Genomic DNA, 18,107 nt, shown 5'->3' with positions numbered 1-18,107 from the left:
TGAAGCCCAAAGTGGTAAATACTTGGGGAGACAGAGGGCAGGTCCCAACCTGTTGGAAGGTTTGGAATTTTCTAAACAGATTGGGAGACATCAGACTGGAAGGGGACTAAGTAAAGGCAGGAGGCAGACACTGAAAAATTGGAGAAAGAGAATTAAGGACACGGGTAATATCCATTCAGAACATTCTCTGAAGGCCTAGCCTTCACCCCACCCCCACCCTGAGTGGCATGAGGAAAAGACGAAGTCAGATGAAGGCAGAGCTTCCAGCCCTTCTACTGGACTGCTTTAGGTGGCTTACCTGACATTTCACTAAAAGCCAGTTGAAGGGCACCTGGGCGGCTCAGTGGTTAAGCGGCTGACTTCGGCTCAGGTCATGATCTTATGGTTTGTGAGTTCAAGCCCCGCATCGGGCTCTCTGCTGTCAGCACAGAGCCGGCTTCAGATCCTCTGTCTCCCTCTCTGTCTGCTCCTCCCCTGGTCTCTTTCTCTCTTAAAGATAAATAAAAAAACATTAAATAAGTAAATAAAAAATAATAAAAGCCAATTGAAACCCCCAGAGGCAGCTGAATAATAGCCCTTGAAGATGTCAGATCCTAATCCTGGAACCTGTAAATTATGCCTTACAGGGAAAAAGTGTCTCTGTCAATATGATTATGGATCTTGAGATGTGATTAAGGGTCTTATCCTGGATTAATTGGGTGTGCTCTAAAAACTCTCCTTATACCCTTATAAGAAGGAGGCTGAGGAAGACCTTAAAAGTTCTCATCCCAAGAAAAAGAACAGTAACTATGTGAGGTGATGAATGTTAACTACATGGTTGTGGTAATCATATATATATATATGTATATATATATATATATATATATATATATATATATATATATAGTTGATATAGATCAACTATCTATCATTTATATAAATCAGTTCTTTATGCCATACACCTAAAACTAACAGCGATGTTGTGTATCTATTATAGCTCAATTTAAGAAGAAAAACAGGAGGCTGAGGGAGATTTTACACACAGAAAGAAGGTGATATGAAGACAGAACGACACTTGAAGATGCCAGCCTTGAAGACAGAAGTCGTGTGTCCACAAGCCAAAGAATGCTGGCCGCCACCAGAAGGTCCATGAGGCAAGAACCGATTCTGCTGAGACCCTCGGACGGAAGCAGGGCCCCGATGGCCCCTTGATTTTGACCCTTTGACCCTGTGAGGCTGATTTTGGACTTCTGAGCTCCAAACCACAAAAGAATAAAGTATGTTATTTTAGGTCACCATTGGAAATTAATACAACCCCTGTTAGAATGACACAGGTGTTTGGTCTGTCAAGGATGGGCAACACCAATTTCTAATCATCAGATGTGACAATGCTGACTCATGTGTCACTAGCAGAGAGGCCTATTGTGCCCAGGCCCTTCTGACCTGAGGGAACTGTGTGGGTTTCCTGGGGCCACCTTACAGACCACCACAAACTCAGTGGCTTAAATCAACAGAGAGTTATTTTGTCACAGTTCTGGAGGCCAGAAGCACCAAATCAAAGTGTTGACAGGACTGCTTTCTTCTGAAGGCTCTGAGAATCTGTTTTATGCCTCTTTCCTGCTTTCTGGTGGCTCCTGTGATCCTTGGTGCTCCTTGGCTTGGAGCTGCATACCTCCGGTCTCTTTCCTCTGTCTTCACACAGATCTTCGTATGGTGTGCGCCCTTGCAACTCTTTTCTCTTCCCCTTTTCTGTCTTTTACAAGGGCTGAGGTCATTGGATCTAGGGCCCTCCCTAATCCAGGATGATCGCATCGAGACATCTTTAAGTTAATTACATCTGCAAAGACCCTACTTCCAAATAAGTTCACAGTCACAGGTCCCGAGTGTTAGGATTTGGACATATCTTTTGCAAAGACACTCTTCGACCTACTACAGAGGCCAATGCCCCCCCTTTCTCACTGGGTGGGGGAATTACAGAGAACTCTAGTAATCATCCAGCTTAATAAAGACTCAGCAAAATGCAGCAACTTGTCTAGGAGCAGGCAAACATTTCTAACCTCAGACCTCATAGAAACCAACCTTAGCATTTCTAATTTTGTGTGATTCCCAACACACTACCCAGACTCTTGGTAATTCCCTACCTAGGAACAATTTCATTTACAATTAGCTTCAAACATATACTTCACTCATCTTCACACGACTCCTTTTGGCAGAAAAGACAAGCATACCATACACTAAACATTAAAACCAGGGCTTCGTATTTCAAGTTTACATCTAAGAGATTTAAGAAAACATTGCAGGGGCGCCTGGGTGGCTTAATCAGTTGAGCCCCCAACTCTTGGTTTCGGCTCAGGTCATGATCTCACGGTTCAGTTTGTGAGTTCAGAGTTCTGAGCCTTGCATCAGAATCCGCTTGGGATTCTCTCTCTGGCTCTTACCCTCTCTCTCTCTCTCTCTCTCTGCCCCTCCCATGTGTGCTCTCTCTCTCTCTCTCTCAAAATAAATAAATAAACTTTAAAAGAAAGAAAGACAGAAAGAAAAGAAAGAAGGAAAGAAAGAAAGAAAGAAAAGAAGGAAAGAAAGAAAGAAAGAAAGAGAGAAAGAAAGAAAGAAAGAAAACATGGCAGTGTCTGGGGCACCTGGCTGGCTCAGTCAGTAGAGCATGTGATCTCAGGGTTGTGAGTTCTAGAGTAGAGCTTGTTGGGCATAGAGCCTACTTAAACACACACACACACACAACAACAACAACAACAACAACACAACAATATTGCACTTCTAACACTTCCCTTTCTGTACCTGTTGCTAAATGATAATGTTCTCATAAAGGGAAAATCTCTTTAAAAATTAGCTGATTTTACATCCCAAAGCAGCTATTCTGACATTTCAGAATATAGATGATTCTTCACACTGGACGTACAAGAATCGCCTCGTGGTTCACAAGGCATTTTCTAGTTCTAAAGCTCTTTATATGTGTTATCTTATGTGAGATAATGGATACCGTCAAGACGTCCCGTGGAATGTCAGCCGGCAGTGTCCATTTACCGCAAAGTGTGTTGGAAAGGAAAGGGAGAGTCATTTCTGAGGTCTGTCCTAGACATTGCCACTTATAATACCCACCACGGGTTTGAAATCTCTCTTTTGGGCCGGTAGCTACTTACTATATGACACTTACAAGCCCCCAAGCACTTGTCAAGAGCTGTGCTTGCCTCTGCCCTGCTCACTTCCTGTGTCAGTTTCACGGGGCTGTTGTAAACAGGTTCTACCAACTGGGTGGCTGAAAACAACAGAAATCCATCCTCACAGTTCTGGAGGGTAAAAGTCCAAACTCGGGGTGTTGGCGGGACCATGTCTCTCTGAAGGCTGTAGGGAAGGATCCTTCCTTGCCTCTTCCTGGCTTCTGGTGACTTCAGCCATCTTGGCACTTCTTGGCTGGCAGCTGTGTTATTGCAGTTTCTGCCTCCACTGTCACATGGCCGTTTCCCCTCTAATCCAGCCTGACATCATCTTAACAGCTAATTCTATCTGCCAAAAGCCCTATTTCCAAATAAGGTCACATTCATAGGTTCCTCAAGGACATGGATGGGAGGGGGGCACTATTCAGCCAAGTACACTTGCCCAAGGAACTTTTGTAGGTCTCTTTGGATGGCTTGATTTTCTTTCACTGCCCCCTTTTAATACACCAATTTCATATGTCACTTAGAAAGAAAAAGCCATAGGGGCACCTGGGTGGCTCAGTCAGTTGATCGGCCAACTTTGGCTCAGGTCATGATCTTGTGGGTTTAAGGCCCGTGTCGGGCTCTGTGCTGACAGCTCGGAGCCTGGAGTCTGCTTCAGATTCTGTGCCTCCCTCTCTCTGCCCCATCTCTGCTCACGCTCTGTCTCTCTCTGTCTCTCAAAAAATGAATAAACATTAAAAAAAATTTTTTTTAAAAAGAAAGAAAAAGCCATAAAGACTTTAACAGAAGCCTATACAAATTAATTGTATCGTTTCCTTCTATTTCTAGAGAGTAAAGATTTATCTTCTCTTAAGGAAAGGTAAAACATCAGCCATTAGGGAATTTAGTATGACAGCCACCAAATTACTAAAGTGTGAATATCAGCAGCCGTTTCCCTCTGTTCCAGGAGTGGATATTGGATGTGTGCCCTCAGGAAGAGTCCTGCCTCCGCCAGCCAGCCCATCTGTGATGACATACCTAGAGCTTTCAGAGCTGTACCAAGCAGGTCTCCAAACTGGTGGTCTGCCACCCATCCTTCTCCATGCCCTCCCTCTGCCCTTCAGGCTGAGCTCCTAAGTAGGGAAGGACTATGGCCGGTACTCAGCTATATCAGCAACTCAGCCTGCCATAAGACAGTGCCACTGACCAGGTGGCTCAAACAATAGAAGTTTCTGGGGCGCCTGGGTGGCTCAGTCAGTTACGCGTCTGACTTTAGTTCAGGTCATGATCTCGTGGTTGACGAGTTCAAGCCTCGCGTTGGGCTCTGTGCTGACAGCCTCAGAGCCTAGAGCTTGCTTTGGATTCTGTGTTTCCCCCTCTCTCTCTGCCCCTCTCCCATTCACATTCTGTCTCTCTCCCTCTCTCTCTCTCAAAAATGAATAAACATTAAAGATCGACATGTCATCAAGGTTGATTTCTTCTGAGGTTTCCTCTCCTTGGCTGGCAATTGACCACCTTCTCACTGCGTCCTTACGTGATTATTTCTCTGTCATGTGTTAGATGTGTCCTTATCTCCTCTTCCTTTTAAAAAAAAATTTTTTTAACGTGTATTTATTTTTGAGAGAGAGAGAGGGAAAGACAGAGTGCGAGCAGGGGAGGGACAGAGAGAGAGGGAGACACAGAAGCAGGCTCCAGGCTCTGAGCTGTCAGCACAGAGCCCATGGAGCTCAAACCCACAACTGTGAGAGCAGGTGCTGAGCCGAAGTCGGACGCTTAACGGACTGAGCCACCCAGGCGCCCCTTGATTGCCTCTTTAAAGACCCTATCTCTAAATACAGTCACAGTCTGAGAACTTCAACATAAGAATTGGGGTGGGGGGGGACACAATTCAGCCTGTAATAACATTCAAAGATCTCTTCAGCTTACCTACTCTTCTCCCCATCACGCCCCACCACCCTTGGGGCTCCATCCAATCACCCTACAAGATGAGGAAGGAATCTTTTCTCTCAGCCCAATGTGAACTATATTATATAATATAGACATATATAAGACAGATACATGCAGCAATCTACCCATGACTGATCGATTCTGTGGGGTCCTTAGATCATTGAGAGTACCTATTAAAAATGATCATTTCAGAGACATATTGCAAATATGAACTAAGAAAATGGGGAAAAACAGAGTCAGGGAATTTAGTTCCATTATTCATTTAATTGAAAACAACAGGTTTGCTGTGTGCTAAAAATAGCGCCAAGTGTCTGAGCCAGATGACTGCGAATAGAAAACTCATAAAGATCTCAATCATAACCAAGACCTAATTTGAGGAAGAACCTCCTTAAAGCACACAAAAAAGGCGAGCAATGGGTAATAAAAAGTCTAAATTTCAGAGCATGAGAGTCAAACGGTTGTACACATAGAAGAATAAGACGAAACAGCTATTCGTATTTGTCTTTAGGGCTTGAGGAGAAAAACCGTTAGCAATGTTCTAGAAAAGAGTTAACACTGCAGCTGCAAAGTAAGCATGCAAAAACTATCCCTAGCACCAGGACAAAGGATTCCTCTTTCAGCAGGTGGAAGAAAACCTTTTTGAGAGTTAGGAAGTATGAGACCAGCAAGCTTATCACTAATGATGATGTAAAGAAGCAATGGATGCTTTTTCAGGTCATGAGCTTGGTGTCTGTTCCAGGCTCTATGTGATTCTCTGTAACAGTAAAAGTTGAAAGAAAGAAAGAAAGAGAGAGAGAGAGAGAAAGAAAGAAGGAAAAAAGAAAGAAAGAAAGAGAGAGAGAGAGAGAGAGAGAGAGAAAGAAAGAAAGAGAAAAGAAAGAAAAGCATGAGGTCAACAGGATTTATATATTTTTAAAAATGTTTATTCATTTTTGAGAGACAGAGAAAGACTGAGTGCAAGTGGGGGGTGGGGCAGAGAGAGAGGGAGACCCGGAATCCGAAGCAGGCTCCAGGCTCTGAGCTGTCAGCACAGAGTCCTATGCGGGGCTCGAACTCACAAACCGTAAGATCATGACCTGAGCAGAAGTCGGACACTTAACTGACTGAGCCACCCAGGTGCTCCCAACAGGATTTATATTGATTTCACATATTAAACAACAAAACCCATAATCTATAGAATTGTTGATTGTACACCTGAAACTAATATAACACTGTTATGTTGACTATACTGGAATTAAAATAAAAAAGTTAATAATAAAAAAAAAAAAAAAAACCCTGCAATGCTAGACAGCCATGCCATTTACACTCATCTTGACAACCTGACAAGTAAGGGGATATAGTCGATCAAAATATCCTTCTCGGCTAGAAGTCTGTGCATAGATGGAAATAAATAGCTGAGTCCCAGATAGAATGGGGAAATAACACCCTTGCCTAGGTGAGGAATCACCAATGACATCAGAACAAGAATTCTGGTCAGGTTCCAAAGTGAAGATGTCTTAAGGGAAAAGATGTGAACAACAAGTTCTGAGGGAAGTCAGTTTAAAGAAAAATTAAAGGGGGGGAGGGGAGCAAAGGAAGATAATAATGCTACCTCTAATTTTCCACAGCAGCTTCAAGAGCTCAAAATATTTAAAAGATAGGGGTACCTGGGTGGCTCAGTGGGTTAAGCATGCGACTCTTGATTTCAGCTCAGGTCATGATCTCACGGTTCGTGACTTTGAGCCCCATGTCCGAATCTGTGCTGACAGCTTAGAGCCTGGAGCCTGCTTCGGATTCTGGGTCTCCCCCTCTCTCTGCCCCTCCCCTACTCATACTCTCTCTCTCTCTTAAATAATAAATATTAAAGAAATTTTAATACTTAAGAGCATATTTTTCTTCTGAGGTCATAGAAGCTATGTAAACCAGCATTTACACATGGTTTCTGTGGTGCCTGGGTTCTCCCGGTAGGATCTTCAGTCCTGGATGGAGCAGCACAGAAGAGAGTCTGTGGAGAGAATGTCTCTCTTTCCCTGGGAGCTTCCCCCAATTCGAATATATATTATTTTAATATAAATATACTGTATAAAATACTATACAATTATTATTAATAATTCCATCAAAACTTCCATCAGAAGTCTCAAAGCTATTGAGAACAAGGATTAGTCCTATTCTGTAGGTTAAAATAAGAAAGGGGACAGTAAGATGTGATCATTGGGTCAGTGGATTAGTTTCCTAGGGCTGCCAAAGTACCACGTGCTAGGTAGCTTAAAACAACAGAAATTCATTCTCTCACAACTTCTGAAGCCTAGAGGTTCAAAATCAAGGTGCTGACAAGGCCATACTCCCTCTGAAGGCTCTAACCTTCCTTGCCTCTTTTGGCTTCCGGTGGTTACTGGCAATCCTCGATGCTCCTTGGTTTGTACAATGGGTCACCCCACTCTCTGCCTCCATCGTCACAAAGTATTTTCTGTGTGTCCGTGTCCAAATTTTCCTCTTCTTTTTTTTTTAATTTTTTTTAACCTTTATTTATTTTTGAGACAGAGGGAGACAGAGCATGAACGGGGGAGGGTCAGAGAGAGGGAGACACAGAATCTGAAACAGGCTCCAGGCTCTGAGCTGTCAGCACAGAGTCCGACGCGGGGCTCGAACTCATGGACTGCGAGATCACGACCTGAGCCGAAGTCAGACGCTTAACCGACTGAGCCACCCAGGCGCCCCCAAAATTTCCTCTTCTTATGAAGGTACCAGCCATCAGATTAGGGCTCCAGTATGACCTCATCTTAACTCGATTACGCCTGTGAAGACCCTGTTTCCGAGTAAGGTCCTATTCACGCGTACCGGAGACCAGGACTTGAATATATCTTCTGGGGGGATACAATTCAACCCACAGCAGTCATTTGAAGAACAGGATATTGCTGTCCAGAGGTAAGAATACTGAAAAGCACCAAAAGCCATGTCTCTCCAGGCAAAAAGGGAGACAAGACCACGTTTGATGGTGAAATGGCCCAGCATCTCTCTCCGAATAAGCTCTTTCGGAGTTATTCCCATCTCTAAGATTCATGATTTTGTGACTTGAAATGTATTCTCCCACAGAATCTATCTATAATATCTTTTTTAATGTTTATTTATTTATTTTGAGGGAGAGAGAACACGTGTGAGTGGGAGAGGGGCAGGGGGAGAGAGGGAGGGATGGAGGGAGGGAGAGAGAGGGAGAGAGAGAGAATCCCAAACAGGCTCCACACTGAGCACAGAGCCCTACATGGGGCTCGATCCCACAACCCTGGGATCATGACCTGAGCTAAGATCCAGAGTTGGACGCTTAACCAACTGAATCACCCAGCAACCCCCCCACCCCATCTATAATGTCTTATGTGGCTTTTTTACTTTAAAAACTTCACATTCCTATTCCCTAAAGCTGGTAACAATGTCTTTCAGAGGAAACTTTTTCCAAAATGGGATCATCTGCTCTAAAGGATGATCTGTTCATCTGTTCTTTAGACTGAAAGGAGAAGAATGTCCATGGAGGGGAAACATTATAAAAATGACATTTCGAGCTTCCATTTTAGATAAGACTCTGTGACGGGCACCATTAGTCACTTAATGTCATGTACAATCGTCCCCATTTAGAGATGTGGAGGATGAGTGGCAGAACACAAAATAACCTGTCAAGGTCTCATAGGCCCTAAGAGGGTAAAGAGTGAGTTAGAGACAGGTGCAATCTTCTTCTGACCCCAAGACCAAGACAACTGGAGCTAGAGACAGGAGGAGAGAGGATCGGGTAGGAAGGGCCTGGAATGGAAGCTTCCTTCCTTCCCTCTGAACCAGGCAATGGTTGTTTAGGAGCTGCTGTTTCTGTTTGTGCAGTGATGCCACTGCCTGACCAAGAGAATCAGAGTAAGCCACTCACACAACATCCTACAACAGGGGCCCATTGTCATGTGGGTCACGCGACTGTGAGCAAAGCATTTTTCTCTTCAACTGTACCATGCTTTGTTGCGAGGCTGGAGGAAATCATGAAATGTAATCATTCTTTCTGAGTTCTGGAGGACAACCAACAAAACTGAACGATTCATTCATGGGTGACCCCACATTGTTTCATTTTACCCCACAACATTCTTTGTCCACCTTCTCCTTAAAAGCATTTATTCACTCCAAAACATGCTAGTTTTAACAAGCTGATAGCTTAAAGCAGCTACTAGATATAACCTCTTTTTTTTCTTTAGAATTGCTAAACCTTAGAGATGCAAGTCATAATGACTTCTGAAGAGGTCATCTTACTGCAAGAGAAATATAGATAACCAGATTTCTTCTTTCTCTTCAAGCTTAAATATGAAATTTCATTGGATTTATCTTTGCAATTACAAAAAAAATGTTTACCTTCCATTTCTTCCTTTTTAACTTGTTTTACTTTACTTCTTTACTTTCTGCTTTTCTGAATTATTTTATATTGCCTTCTTTGTCCTTGGAATTCTCCCATTTCCTCATTTTCTTTTTTCTTTCTTCAAACAGTTTCCTCATTGTGCGAGATGTCTGACTCTCTCTTCCTGGTGGTTCTCTGTAGAATCATAAAAGCATAGAACTTAAGGAAAAAAGAAAATTTCAGGGAGTTTGATGGCATCATTTTATTAGCACCATGCTCTAACCAGCTGAACTAACCGGCCACCAATGGCATCATTTTATTTTATTTTATTTTATTTTTTTTTTTTTTTTTAATTTTTTAACGTTTATTTATTTTTGAGACAGAGAGAGACAGAGCATGAACGGGGGAGGGTCAGAGAGAGGGAGACACAGAATCTGAAACAGGCTCCAGGCTCTGAGCTGTCAGCACAGAGCCCGATGCGGGGCTCGAACTCACGGACCGCGAGATCATGACCTGAGCCGAAGTCGGCCGCTTAACCGACTGAGCCACCCAGGCGCCCCAACCAATGGCATCATTTTAGATGAAAGGCTAAGGTCTAGGGAATTTAAGGAATTTGCCCAACATGACACAGTTAATTTGTGGAAGGACCTAGCACTACAATCCAGGTGTCTTGATTACCACACTGCAACACTGATTCTTTCTTCATACCTAATTCCACATTCATATAAATCTTCATTTCCCTGCCATGTTTACTGCTGTGCAATAATGTCAAACCATAAGCTCTGTGTTATTAAGTACAGAATCTTTAAAGTTAGTCTGTGTTTAAAATTTTTGAGTCATTCCTAGACAGATTGCAGAAGATTTCATAAAAATTTGTAAAACGTGGGATCCTTATTGTTTAACTTTACAAAAAAGAGAAATACAAAGAAGAAGGAAAAATGGGGAAATTTGGATACAGCACTACCAACAGCAAAAGTGTTGAGAAAGTAAGAGGAAGTGAAATTATACAACTCAAAAATATACTCATGGTAGACTCATAAATTTCCCTCATGAGCACAATCTAATAGTAAACATTTAGGTCATAGGTCAAGCAAGTAATGAGAACCAACAATGTTTTCCATTAACTAGAATGGAACCAAATTTTATTCAACGTTGCGTCCCCGATGATCTTCACGGTTCTTGATGCATCTGAAGTGCTCAGTGCACTTGTCTAATAAATGCTGATCAAGATTAGATATGTGGGCTACAGGGTTCTTTTAACACCAAGATCCCATACCTCTAATTTTGAAAAACGCAGCACAAAAATATTACCAGTTAGTAATGAAGAATCCTCAGTTTTGAGCTTTCTCCATTTATCACATGTTGAGATACACACACATAAGGGATATGATTTGAATTCCTTGGGTGCAAGCAACAGCAACCAACTCAAGCTAGCTTAAGCAAAAAAGAGACTATCACGTGACACAAGGGTGTCTCATGGAACCTAGCACTCACCAACTCTTCCATGAGTTCCTCCACATTTCACAGCCTCCCTTGCAGTTCATTTGGGACCATGTGTCTAGACCTAGCCAATGGACTGTGACATGTGTCGTTTTGGGACTGAGGCAGTTGTGAGCGACTCTACTTCCTTGAAGACATTATGTTAAAAGAAATAAGCCAGTCGCAAGGGGACAAAGATTATATGATTCCACTTCTAAGAAGTACCTAGAGTAGTCGACATTTGGTTGCTAGGGGGTGGGAGGAAGGGAAAATGGGGAGATATTTTTTTAGTGGGTGTGGGGTTTCAGTTTGGGAAAATGAGGAAAGTTCTAGAGGTGGTGGTGGTGGTTGTATAACAATGTGAATGTATCGATGCCGCTGGACTATATACCTAACAATGGTTAGCATGGTGAGTTTTATGTATATCTCACCACAATAAAAATAATAATAAATAAATAAATAGTAAAAAAAGCAAGGCAGAGATAATGCGTATGGTATTGAATAAGGAGGGAGGGGAAACTATGTGCATAATTGCTTATACTTTTAAAAGGAAAATAAACATAATTTTTTCATTGTGAACTTTAGTGGAAAGGGGGGAATAGGGTAGAGGGAACTGGGCAACAAACTAGATTTATCTAAATACACCTGCTTCGTAGATTGGAGTTTGAACCTCTGCAGATTTACTATATAAATATAAAATCAACAATCTAAAAAAATAAAAACAGAGTGGCTGTACCTCCCCCATCAATCTCTCCCTCTGCTCCAGCAGACTTGCAGGCCACCTCTTCCAGATGACTTGGGTATAAAAGAAGGAGCTCCCTACCACTAAGGACTTCAGTGGGAGGCAAGAAACAAACTTGTGTGGGGTCAAGCCACCAAAACACTGCAGAAACTAGGATGACCAATATATCAGGTGATGCAGGATGCTCTGGACGGTGTTAAGCTCTCAGTACCTGTTGCTGGTGGTATCTTTAACCGTAGGGCACAAATGCCGCCATGTCTTCTAGCAGCCCCAGAACCAAGAATGAATGGGAAGAATTCAGACTTCTTGTCAGACTCATACATCTTCCTCTCTTTGAACATCTGTTTTGTTTTGTTTTGTTTTGTTTTGTTTTTTTCCATGTAGAAACCAGTGTTCTCTGTTTCTGTCTACACATAAATAGAAGAAAACTACCCCACAACTCATACATTTATATTTCCTCCAATCAAGAGACAAGTTCAGACACTGGTGATCTCTCAGTCCTATTCTAAATCCCCGGAAGAGGGAGTGTTATTCGCTTGGCTTGGGTCAGGTGTCCATTCATAGTCCAATAATATGGTCACTGGGGGAGGGTTCTGTCACACTCCAGCCCCTGTCCTGATTGGGGCAGCCTGTCACCCAAGAACAGTCTCCAGCAGATTGCACAAGACAGGCACTGCAGAATGACTCTGGTGGTTGGGGTATGGGTTCGGAGATCCAAAATATTAATGGCATAAATAAGAGAAAACAGAGGCACCTGGGTGGCTTAGTCGGTTGAGCGACCAACTTCGGCTCAGGTCATGATCTCACGGTTTGTGAGTTCGAGCCCCACATCGGGCTCTGTGCTGACAGCTCTGAGCCTGGAACCTGCTTCTGATTCTGTGTCTCCCTCTCTCTCTGCCCTTCGCCCACTCATGCTCTGTCTCTCTCTATCTCAGAAATAAATAAACATTTTAAAAAATTATTTTTTAAAAACAAGAGAAAACAGTCTTTTTCTATCCCTTGAAAGGCTTTTACAGGCATTTAAGAATTTATACAGTGGGTATAATGAGTTGAATAGTGTCTCCCAAAAATTCATGTCCACATGGGACCTCAGAATGTGATCTTATTTGGAAATAGAGTCTTTGCGGATATAATTAGTCTTTGTAGATGAAATCATCCTTAATTTAAGGTAAGCTCTACATCCAATGATTGGTATCTTCTAAGAAGAGGAGAGGATAGAGGGAGACACACAGAAAAGGAGCCACGTGACAACGGGGCAGAGATTGGAGCAAGGCCACCTCAACCCAAGGAACAGCTGGGACTATAGACGCTGGAAGAGGCAAGGAAAGATCGATCCTTCCCTAGAGTCTTCAGAGGGACCATGGCCCTGCTAACACCTTGATTTTGGACTTCTAGACCCCAGAACTATGAAAGAATACATTTCTATTGTTTTGAGCCATACAGTTAGTGGTGATTTGTTTTGAGCCACACAATTGGTAATGAATTGTTAGGAAGCTAACACAGTGTTACTCGTGGCATCTGGGACCCAGGCTACTTCCAGCTTCCTTTCTACCATCCCTAGGAGGTGGCCCTCATCAGCATGGTCCAAGTGGATCTCCAGTCTTCATATCCACTGAGCATTGGGATGGGAAGGAGGGAAAAAGAAACTCACTCTCTCCTTTTAAGGACATATCTTGTAGCAGCACCCACCGCTTCCATTCCACACCACAAGCCAAGCCTAGCTGCAAAGGAGGTAGGGAAATAGTCTTTACTCTGAGTCAACAAAGGCTCAGCTAAAATCTAGGTTTCCACTACTAAGGAAGAAGATGAGAAAAGATATTAGTAGACAAAGAACACTTTCTACCTCTGTGTTGAAACATTTCTAAAGGTTTTTGGTTTTTGTTTGCTTCCTAGCATCTTATTTTATATTTTATTTTATTATTTAAAGTTTATTTATTCATTTTTGAGAGAGTGTGTGTGAGCAGGAGAGGGGCAGAGAGAGATGGAGAGAGAGAGAGAGAGAGAGAGAGAGAGAGAGAGAGAATCCCAAGCGGGCTCCATATGCCCAGCACAGAGCCTGATGTGGGACTTGAACTCATGAACCACGAGATCATGACTTGAGCTGAAATCAAAAGTTGGACGTTCAATTGAGCGACCCAAGGACCCCTCATTTTATATTTTGGCAAAAATATCAGGGACAGGCTTCTGGAAATTTCATTGGATCTGGATGTTGAATTATGGTCAGGGGCCAGAGAAAATCAGTGGGAAAAGCATGCCAGCCCAAGAGGCAGCCTGAGCTAGCACACAGAGACCTTAGCTTAAATTCATCACCTCTTCAGGAAAGCCCTCCCTAGCTCCCCAAATTAGGTTACATCCCTCTGTCTCACACCCACCGGCCTAAAGTTCTCCTTTGTAGCACTCACTGTGCTTGTTCAAGTCTGTTGGCCTGCTAAAGGAGAACTCGTTAAGGTCAAAGACTCTTCCACCTTGATCACTCGCCATGTCCCCAGCACTTGGTTCAGTACCCAGCACACAGTAGGTGCTTAATAAATATCTGTGATCAAATTAATGCAGGAACTAAGGCAGGAGAGTGCATATTTCAGTAGGGTCAGTAAGGCATATGACCAATACAGAGGCACATCACAAAGCGGGCCAGAATGAAGACTAATTAGAGACTAGGGCCAGATTTTGAGAAGAATGGGGTCTGCTACTTGTTTTAAAGTGGAGATTTGCTTTAAGGTAATTCATGTGGTAGGGGCACCTGGGTGGCTCTGTTGGTTAAGTGTCTGATTCTCGGTTTTGGCTCAGGTCATGATCTCATGGTTTGTGAGGTCAAGCCCTGCATAGGACTCTGTGCTGGCAGCATGGAGCCTGCTTGGGATTCTCTCTTTACCTCTCTCTCTGCCCCCTCCCCTGTCTGTCAAAATAAATAAATAAACTTTTTTTTTAAGTTAGTATGGTGTAGTATACAGGATTTCCTCTTTTATAATGACAATAATGATACATACTTGGTAGAATGTTGGGTAGATGCAATGAGATCAGAAAAGGTATCCAGTCTGGCAGCTACTACAAGAGGAGGGAAGGGCTGGGGCATATAAATCAGTTCACTTGTTTACCTGGCAAATATTTGATGAGAGCACTAAGTGAGACTGTAAGAGAGTCGCTCATCCTGCCTCTCCTCTAGGCTGCACAGCAATAGAATCTGTGTCCAAGAATCTCTAGCCAAATGGGAAACTAAAAACAAAACTTCATGCAAAGCTCCAGTAAAAGCTAGATTTGAACATGGCCTGAACCTAGGTCTAAGGGGAGATATAGTCCCTCCTCTCTCTCCACTGAACTGAATAGGCAGGGCCCACAGGGCAAGGGTCACTGGACCTACCCACCCAGGTACAGAGGAGGTGATTGAAAAGAGAGAACGACAGATTCCCACTTCCCACTTCCCCAAGAGGGTGGCCATGTCAAGGAGTGTTAACCACACAAGAGCGTCCTGTGTGAATTCAGGAAGTAAAAGAAGAGTGGAGCCTGGGGCCCTGCCTTTAAGACCAACTACCACTGCCCCTGCTGTGAGTCAGGCTGGCCACCTCTCCAATTAAGGGAGAGGAGGAGAGTGGTGGGATTCTTTTCTCTGATATTCTCCCCAATGGGGAGAGAAGCAAGAATCTTCTTCCCTGCATCCTGGGTCTCAAGAGGAACTACACCTGTATCTAGTTCTAAGCTTCCAGGCATTGGAAGGTTGGGGAGGGTGTTCCTAGCTGAAGAAGAGGATGTACAAAGCTATGGAGCCATGAAAGAGCATGGCAAGTCCAGAAAAATAGTCTGTAGTTAAGTTTGTTTAAAGCAGAGTGAGTGTGCAGAGAAAGCAACATGAGTATCTGGTCAGGGAGTAGGAACAAGATAGTTTGTCAAGACTTACTAATTTGAAGAAACATATCTGCTATGGGATCGATACTTGTATCCTCCCAAAATTCATATGTTGAAATCCTGACCCCCAATGTGATGGTATTAGTAGGTGGAGTTTTGACAGGTGATTAGGTCACAAGGTGGAGTCCTCATGAAGGAGATTAGTGCCCTGGAAGGAGAGGCTCCGGAGAGATCCCCAACCCTTTCCACCATATGAAGGCACAGCGAAGTCTGTAACCCAGAGGAGGGCCTTCATTCAACCCTGCTGGTGCCCTGATTTAGGACTCCCGGTCTCCACAAATGGGAGAAATAAAATTCTGTGAATTATAAGCTACCCAGCCTGTGGTACTTTATTATAGCAGCCTGGGTGGACTGAGACAAAAATCAAAAATGAAAAGCAAACATCGTATTTATCCATGAAATACCAGAAGCATTCTCATTAACTTAAGGAACAAGACAAGGAAGTCTGTTATTCTTGATATTCAGCATTTTTCTGGAGATTCTAGACGATGCAGTGACCCAATAAAAAAAGAATAGGAGGTGTAACAATTGGAAAAGATAAGACAAACTTATTTACAGATATGATTGCCTTTCTCTTGCTCTATTACAGAAACAGCTGAATTGGAGACTGCACCAGTCAGCTTGTGCTGCCGTAACAAAGTACCAGAGGCTGGTGGCTTCAACAACAGAAATTTATTTTCTCAAGTTCTGGAGTCTGGAAGTCCATGTTCAAGGTGTCAGCAGGGATTTTCCCGAGGCCTCTCTCCTTGGGTGCCTTCTCTCTGTGTCCTCACACAGTCTTTTCTCTGTGTGAGCTCATCCCTGGTGTCCCTTACTCTTATGAAGACAGGGCGCCACCCTTATGACTTCATGGACCTTAATTATTTCTTCATGTGCCCAAATACAGTCACACCGAGGATTAGGGCTTCGATGTATGAATTTTGGGGAGACGCAATTCAATTAATAACAGAGACTAAGCTCTAGCCGTTTGAATTGCTAAGGAAAATCAAAAAACCGTAAGACCCAGTGGTCATAACTGAGCTTCTGGATATCTTCTCTTCTGAACTGATCTAAGAGAGGGAAGAGAAAGGGAGAGAAACAGAGACAACAATTCAAGCAAGCATGCTAAGCACTCCCTCCCCATTTTCTCTACTTACCCTCCGGAGGAGTGAGTGGGGAAGAAAGAGAGCAGATGTGTTAATCTAACAGTGGTTCTCAAGGCCGGCCGCTCATTAGAATAACCTGGGGAGCTTTACAAAATTGTCAACTCCTGGACCCCACCCGCAGAATTTTTTAGTTAATTGATGTAGGGGAGTCTGGCCTTGGGTACCTTTTAAAATTGAGATATACTTCACATACCATAAAATGTACCTTCTTAAAGTTGCACAGTTATTACTGATATCGAATTCCAGAACATTGTCATCATCCCAAAAAGAAGTCTCAGACCCATCAGCAGTCACTCCTCACTCCTCCTTCCCCCTATCTCTGGCAACTGTCAATTTACTTTCTTTCTCTATAGATTTGCCTGTGTGGGACATTCTTATAAATGGAATCATATAAGATGTGGCCTTCTGTGTCTGGCTTTTTGCATGGACCTGTGTATTTTTTTAAATCTCTCTTTTTGTGCAGCCAGGATTAAACACCATTATACTAACAGAAGTCCTCTCATGGAAACCAGAGAACTTCCAGAGGAATTCCTCTGAACCACCCTTAGGGTCAGTTCAAAACAAAAGAGATGCCCCCAGCTCCAGCAGAAAAAGCTGGTAAAGGGCTCTGATTGGCCCAGCTTGGGTCACATGTTCACCCCTTGGTCAGTCACAGTGGCCAGGGGATAGTCACATGATCACTCCTTTGAACTTTAGCCTAAAAACAATGGGGAGTTGCCATAGGATTTTACATAGGAGAGGACATAATCATATTTAGAAACATTTACTTGCCCTAGCCGTTTGAATTGCTAAGGAAAATCAATAAACTGTAAGACCCAGTATATTAAGAGTCTGATGCAATGAGGCCACTAATGAAAAAAGGTATTCTGTTATGATGTGAATGTTTGTGTCCCCCCAGAACTCATATGTTGAAGCCCTAACCCCCTACCATATGATGGTATTTGGGGGTGGGGCCTTGGGGAGGTAATAAGGTTTAGATGAGGTCATAAAGGTGGGGCCCCCATGTTGGGATTAATGTCCTTATAAGAAGAGGAAGAGAGCTCAGGGCTACTCTCCACCATGTAAGAACATAGCAAGAAGGGAATTGTCTGCAAGCCAGGAAGAAAGTCTTCATGCAACCCAGCTATGCTGGCACCCTGTGCTTGGACTTTCCAGCCTCCAGAACTATAAGAAGTAAGTTTTCATTGTTTAATCCACAGTATTTTGTTATGGCAGCTTAACCTGGCTAAGATATTCTCTAAACCCAATTACCAATATATAGAAAATGCAGAAGCCAGGATCTAGTTCAATGACACCAGGGGATGCAATCAATAAAAACCCAGGCAAGCAAACTCTACAGAACAGACAACATGTTTCTGTTTTTCTTTCTGTAAATAAACTGCAAGGAAAAGAAAGAGATGGGAGAACCAACAGAGTAAAAG

Source organism: Panthera pardus, unplaced genomic scaffold (assembly GCF_024362965.1).
Source record: "Panthera pardus isolate Hobbes unplaced genomic scaffold, ASM2436296v1 HiC_scaffold_22, whole genome shotgun sequence".
Lineage (NCBI taxonomy): Eukaryota > Metazoa > Chordata > Mammalia > Carnivora > Felidae > Panthera > Panthera pardus.
This window is presented reverse-complemented; position numbering follows the sequence as displayed.